The sequence below is a fragment of the Oratosquilla oratoria genome, chromosome 5 (assembly GCF_046742065.1).
Source record: "Oratosquilla oratoria isolate Oo_2021 chromosome 5, ASM4674206v1, whole genome shotgun sequence".
Classification (NCBI taxonomy): domain Eukaryota; kingdom Metazoa; phylum Arthropoda; class Malacostraca; order Stomatopoda; family Squillidae; genus Oratosquilla; species Oratosquilla oratoria.
Window position 1 is genome coordinate 83,882,662 of NC_134781.1, and position 7,500 is coordinate 83,890,161.

The following is a 7,500-nucleotide window of genomic DNA, read 5'->3' on the forward strand; positions in this document are numbered from 1 at the left end:
ACGCTCATATTGCTCGTATGAGTCTTTGCATCGATGCACCAATCTCTCTCCTTCCCTCCCTCTCTCCCTCTACTTTTCTCTTTCTCTCTATCTATCTATCTATCTATCTATCTATCTATCTATATATATATATATATATATATACATATATATACATATATATATATACCTCTCTCTCTCTCTCTCTCTCTCTCTCTCTCTCTCTCTCTCTCTCTCTCTCTCTCTCTCTCTCTCTCTCTCTCTCTCTCTCTCTCTCTCTCTCTCTCTCTCTCTCTCTCTCTCTCTCTCTCTCTCAGTTAAAAGAGTTGATATAACTTTGAAAGAGATTGATGATGATAGACGCGCTGTTTGTAGGTGGATGATTGTGGCATGAAGGGCTTTGTTGAACGAGGGTGGAATTATATATATATATATATATATATATATATATATATATATATATATATATATATATATATATGTGTGTGTGTGTGTGTGTGTGTGTGTGTGTGCGAGTGTGTGTGTGTGTGTGTGTGTGTGTGTGTGTGTGTGTGTGTGTGTGTGTGTGTGTGTGTGTGTGTGTGTGTGTGTGTGTGTGTGTGTGTGTGTGTGTGTGTGTGTGTGTGTGTGTGTGTGTGTGTGTGTGTGTGTGTGTGTGTGTGTGTGTGTGTGTGTGTGTGTGTGTGTGTGTGTGTGTATTGGAGAAGTAAGAGAGCAGGTTCTTTTGTATTCACATAGAGTTTAAACGACCGCATTCTCACAGTTCTCTAATTTTTTTCATAAAGTTTTCCAAAGCTCTTATTAATCTTCTTGCATTAGAGGTATGAGCAGTTATTAAATCACCTAATGTACCCATGTGATATATTTTGACGTTTCGTTCTCAGGGAGACGTTATCAGATTTACATCTGTAATAATGAGTTTACAATAGTGAAATATAACCAAAATTAAATAACACATATTTTGACAAAGAAAATATTACATATGATGTGGGGTACTTACATTATGAAATGTGTACTCTCGCCATATTTTGACAGTTTATATACTTGTGTTGACCTCACCGACTAGCCTCTCCCCGGATGGTCGCACGTTTAGATTAAGGGTGATGTGTGGAAGAGGTGTAGTTGTTAGGGGTAGTAACCTCCTCATATTAAGTCCCTTTAAATCTGAACGTTATCTTCTATCTTATGACATCATCAGGGAATACAAAGCGACAAAGACAGCGGTACATGTGCTAAATAGATGAAGACATTATAGTGAACATGGACAGTATAAACAAGATGGCACAAGATATTACCACCTCATAAGATGGGAAACTCTTGGAGCTGTAGAACATTCAACAATTTTCTTAGTAATGAAGTTATCGAGTTTGTATAAACCCAAGCTAAGATTAATATTGCAGTCAAAAGTATGTTTAGTATGACTAAAAACAGAAAGTTTATTTTTATATGATGAGCTGAGTAAAAATGTCCATACGACATAACATTAGTATGTCTCCTAAAAATCATACCTAAATTCTTCTGTATATCAAAATATCCGAAAACGACAGTTTGTTCGCTATTCCTGTTACATTGGTGAATTTGGAAGAAGAGACCATATCATTTAATACACCAAGAAAAGAGTAAATTATACTTACATGTGTGTGTGTGTGTGTGTTTGTGTGTGTGTGCGTGTGTGTGTGTGTATTCACCATTCACCATGGTCTTTGGATCACGTGTTCGACTCGTGATCGACAGCTACTTCCCTCCCGGAAGAAAGCTCAGAGCTCGTATGACCGATTTATGGGTAATGCTGTGACCTTACACGCACAGACACCCCCAACTCCCCGCCCACGAGAGTTGGAGTAACGACTCGAAGCGCAGCGATACTGAAATCAATTGAGCCCTGGACAGGATTCGAACCCGGACCGCCGTAGTAATATTCGGGGACTCTACCAACCGCGCCACCGAGTCGTGTGTGTGTGTGTGTGTGTGTGTGTGTGTGTGTGTGTGTGTGTGTGTGTGTGTGTGTGTGTGTGTGTGTGTGTGTGTGTGTGTGTGTGTGTGTGTGTGTGTGTGTGTGTGTGTGTGTGTGCGTGCGTGTGTGTGTGTGTCTGTGTGTGTCTGTGTGCAAAAATAATTTCAGTATCACTGCGCTGCGACTCGTTACTCCAACTCTCGTGGGCGGGAAGTTGGGTGTGTGTGTGTCCGTGTAAGGTCACAGCATTACCCATAGATCGGTCATATATGAGGAGGGAAACAGCTGACGATCACAACTCCAACACGTGATCCAAGACCTTGGTGAATCACACACACACACACACACACACACACATAGATACACACACACATACAAGCGCTCACGCACACACACGCACACACACACACACGCACACACACGCACACACACACACACACACACACACACACACACACACACACTCCATTATCAAATATTAACATTTCAAAGAACGAAAGTTGAAAACATTCAGTAGATATAGATGAATAGAGAATTGATGTGGTTGAAGATGAATTTTTAAAAACTTTTCACAAATAAATTCTATTCAAACTTGCGTTCTTTTTTTTTTATTAAAGAGTAAAATATTTCTTATTGTTTTTCTTTCCAACATTTCTCGCGTAGTTAGAGTACTTTAATGGAAATTCCTCAAATTCATAAATGATTTTATAATCGAATTTCTTTCTCTAATATGGTTTGATTTTATCCATTTTCATTGGAAGCCAATCATTAAAAGAGAAAAATGGAGAGAGAGAGAGAGAGAGAGAGAGAGAGAGAGAGAGAGAGAGAGAGAGAGAGAGAGAGAGAGAGAGAGAGAGAGAGAGAGAGAGAGAGGGTAAAGAGGACATAAAGAAAGGATAAGTTCTCAGATTTTATGTATTTTGTAAGAGTTTATGTATTTTGATCTTATGATCCTTTTAATGCTATTTACGTTAAACTTGTTAGATTTTATTCTCTAGAAAATCAGACTATTTTATTCCTCTGATTTTGAAACCAGAGGGGGTCACGGTCCTTCCACGGCCCGTTCTGGCTTGGGTCCGCCCCTCTCAGCTGAATAAAATCACCTGTTATTAGCTAGTAAAAATGTAAAAGAATGCCATAATTCTTTTAATTTAACGAGTATCTATTATTCAATGTACAACAAACAGACCTATACAGAGTAACTTGTAAAGCCATTTAAATTGCACGAATATCCATTATGGCGAATATTTTATATGAAAAAATATGCATATTCCTTTTTTATTTATCAAAATCAGGGTTTACCTTTAAAATTGCCGGTGGGTATATACATATTTTGAATGAATAAAAATTTACTTTATTATAGAAATTTAGAATCTGTTAGTAGCCATTTGTAGTTCAATCCCACACTAAGGCCTAATCTCTTCACTGACCCAAACAAGAGGTATGTGCCGTGTAACTCCTGCAAACTTCTCCGACTCTGGTCTCCCTCTCCTTTGCATACAATCTCCCTGCATCCACTCGCTGATGCACCAAAATTGTTGTCCTCCTTTTCGCCTTGTCTATCCCCCTTTAATATACTTCTTTAATATATTTCATTTTGTCTGTTTTCATGTACATTTTGATTTTTTGTTTTTTCACATGTGAATATAGAACATTGCAAAACATTCTCTTGAACATTGCACATTTTATTATGATATTTCCTGTTTCTCTTCGGTCGCTCCTCATGTATCTCCCCTTCCACCTATGATACATTAATTTTCTTAACCTTTGTTTTACATACATTATCCCTGTAACTACACATTATCAGCACACCGTGATCTACTTTTTTTTTCAAATCACCTTTAAATTATTTGTTTTCATGCTTCTTATTTCTTCTCAAAAAAAAAAAAAAATTCACACAATATTTTACTCTACATCCAACCATGATGTTTTCCGTTTTCTTCACTGAGTGATGACCCTGCTCACCGGGTCATTTCCGAGCAAGATGACCTAGGATGAACTAGGTCGAGGGAACTCCCATATAGGTCTTGCTTGCTTCAGTTCCTGGGGGTGGAGATGAGTCGGGAGTCTACCTGGAATTACCCTGAGAACTGGAGAACAAAAGATGAGTGTTCTTGCTTGCGTCAGTTGAATAATATTTTCCTGGAGGAAGAGATGAGTCGGGAGTCTACCTGGAATAACTTGAGAGCTGGAGAACAAGAGTGAGTGTTCTTGTTCTTAACAAGAACAAGTGAAGAACGTCAACACAGCAAGTGGAATTAGAGCTCCGTAACAGCTTCAGCGTCCGTCGAGGGTCATTCATCTTGAAAAACGATGTCTGAACACAAGCATCTGTTAAGCACTTGACTGAGTTATAGAACAGACAATCAAACAACTTAGTTTAAACACTTTTGGAGCGTGTATCCTATCGCCTCCTCCTCGTATGTTGCGTGCCAGAGTTCGATTCCCAAAGGGCTCAAGTCTTGAAAGAGACAAATACCTCGACAACAAATCTCTCCCTAGACACATTATGTCTGTCATTTCATGAAGTAAGAGTGAGGAAACATGTTTATGAATTGCTGTTGGGTGAGTGGCAATATGAACGAATTTGGAAATCTTAGTTTTTTTCTTTTGTCCATCGCTAACTCACTCAGTTTCGGCCTTAGAATGTGAGTATCTGTGTTGGAATCTAGAAACTATAACATTAGTAAACAATTACGTACATAAATACAGGCATGAATGTTTATATAGTATATCAACATACATACACTCACACACATGCACATACACACACACACCTGTGTATATATATATATATATACATATATATATATATATATATATATATATATATATATATATATATATATATATATAAGATTGAAAGTGAAAGAAGTTAATGAGGAGATATGGGAGAATTTACGCCTTAACGTTTCGACCCGCAGGGTCTTGATCACAAAGCTAACAACTCAAACGTAACAGGATGTTTTATACACGGACGGGTCATCTTACGGGACGCTTCGGAGAGCTTGCTATTTTATTTGTGTATTCTTTTGTTACTAATAAGCTTGTGGCTTTTGCTAAACATATAAAGCCTTCTCTATGGTTAATGTTGTTATTAGTGTTGATATAAGCTGCCTCAATTGTCTTCCTTAGTTTCTTGGATGATCCTTTGTTTAATATGGTTGCGTTGTTCCAGTCTGGAAGGTGACCATGTTTATCCACATGCATTACTATGGAGTTAGATGTCCTATGGGCTTTTACGTCATTTTTATGTTCATTTATCCTTTTATTAAGTCCGCGACCAGATTCACCAAAATATGAAGAGGGACAGCTTTTACACGGGATTTTATAAACAACGCTGTTTTCGTTAGTGGGATTATTGTCGCTACGTGTTATCAAATGTCCTACTTTACTACCTGACGTCCTGGTATATATATCACTTATCTCCTTTTCTTTTCTTTTTCCTTCTCTTACTCGTCTTTTCATTCTGCTCATCAATGAAGTAAAAATAGGTCAACAAACCAACATTCTTCTGGCAGCCTTCCATAAAGCAAATACGTCCTTCAGTTCCCCCTGTCATCCTCTCGTCAGCCAGTGTTTAATTCAATACTGCTCTCACCCACGTGAAATAATAGAGCAACTTCCCTTCTGTGGAAGGCGGTGCACACACACACACACTCACACACACACACACACACACACACACACACACACACACACACACACACACACACACACACACACACACACACACACACACACACACACACACACACACACACACACACACACATATATATATATATATATATATATACAGTATATATATGTATATATATATATACACATATATGTATATATATATATATATATATATGTATATGTACATGTATATGTATATGTGTATATATGTATATGTGTGTATATATATATATATATATATATATGTATGTATGTATGTATGTATGTATGTATGTATGTATGTATGTATATATCAATTATTATCTCTTTCCGACCAACATCACTTGTCAATAATGCATATTCCAAGTAGAGCATTGATTTAAGCACATCACAATAATATTGACTCAGTATATTGCTTCAGTAATATTGATCAAGCAAGAGGCCCTTTCGGAACCCCGAAATCATTAACATAGATTGATTAATCGTGCTTGCTTTGATTGATGGTCTGTTGTTATGGATGGATTCTGAGCCCTACCCCCTTCCTCCCACCCCTGTTTCCCCCTTACCCCTAACCTCCTTCCCCCTTCCCCCTTCCCCTTCCCCCCCTTCCCACTTCCCCTACCACCACAACCCGTGACTTGATTTATGTCTTTTTTCAATACACTTTATCACGTTGGCCTCTATATTGTTCTTTATTGTAGTATTTTTTTCAAATTAATTTTATCATCTAACAGCAGGTAAGAAAACTGTTTAAAACACTAATCCCGGAGAAGGGTTGATCTACGTAGGGCTTGAAGTAATGGCTATAGCCCCAGTAATGGGCATAAAAAGTGCGTTATTTAAATGAATGAAATAGCGTGGAGGCAGCACAAGATTTATACACGCTCGCTATGCAAAGTTTTTTTTTTTCTTTTTTTTTTTTACCCACATCAATCTCGTCCAATGTTTGTTCTGTTCCCATTTCACTACGTTTTTGAAACGTGTTTCATTTTCGTCATTTTGATAGAACCGCCCATCCCGCCGTACTGATGAATATTTTGTATATTTTTTTCTCTGGTAAGACCAGCATGGACCTCACAGCATGTCTGTCCTGTCCATTTTTGATACTCCTTAACAAAGCATCTGTTTCGCTTTTGACAACTTGTTCCTTTTAACTTTGTAAAAAAAGAATAGGAAAATATGTTATTGTCTCCCGTAAACACGCTCTCACGCACACGCTTATACACACGTATACAAACACACACACACACACACGCACACGCACACTCAGCCCCGCAGGGCTGAAATAATTTCAGTATCGTTGCGCTACGGGTTGTCACTCCAACTCTCGTGTGTACATGTAAGGTCACAGTATTACCCATAGGTCGGTCATACGAGCTCTGAGCTCTCGTCCGGGAGGTTAATAACTGTCGATCACGAATCCAACACGTGATCCAAGACCATGGTGAATCACATAGACCTACACACACACACTCGAAAGTACACGTACACATAGGTACGTATGTACATATTGTAGTTGTGAATCTATGTACATGCATATTTACATTATGACCTATATCCAACTTATTTGATTAGTCCCAACATTCATACAAAAACATCAAACTATTTTGTAATCCTCTCATAGGGATTATTCATTAGAGGAGTTGCAGAAATCAGTGGTATAAATTATGCATTTGTTTTTGTTGACTTCAGGTGATTTATTCATACATGAAGGATTTGAAGAAGATGATATTGTGGACTTGTATCTTTTGGTATCAGTTGTTTGTTTTTGTTGACTTCAAGCGATTTATTCATACATGAAGGGTTTGAAGAAGATAATATTGTGGACTTGTATCCTTTGGTATCCGAAGTGTCGCGTGTTATATCCATTGCTAACGATTTTATTCAGTTGTGAGTTTCACGAC

At 37.9% G+C, this 7,500-nt stretch overlaps 1 protein-coding gene across 1 annotated transcript in view; it reads left to right on the top strand.

Annotated features, from left to right (window-relative positions):
• Window positions 1–7,500, top strand: part of LOC143025620 (acetylcholine receptor subunit alpha-like) — a 397,209-nt gene that overhangs the window by 288,451 nt on the left and 101,258 nt on the right. The gene's annotated exons all lie outside the window — the stretch shown is intronic.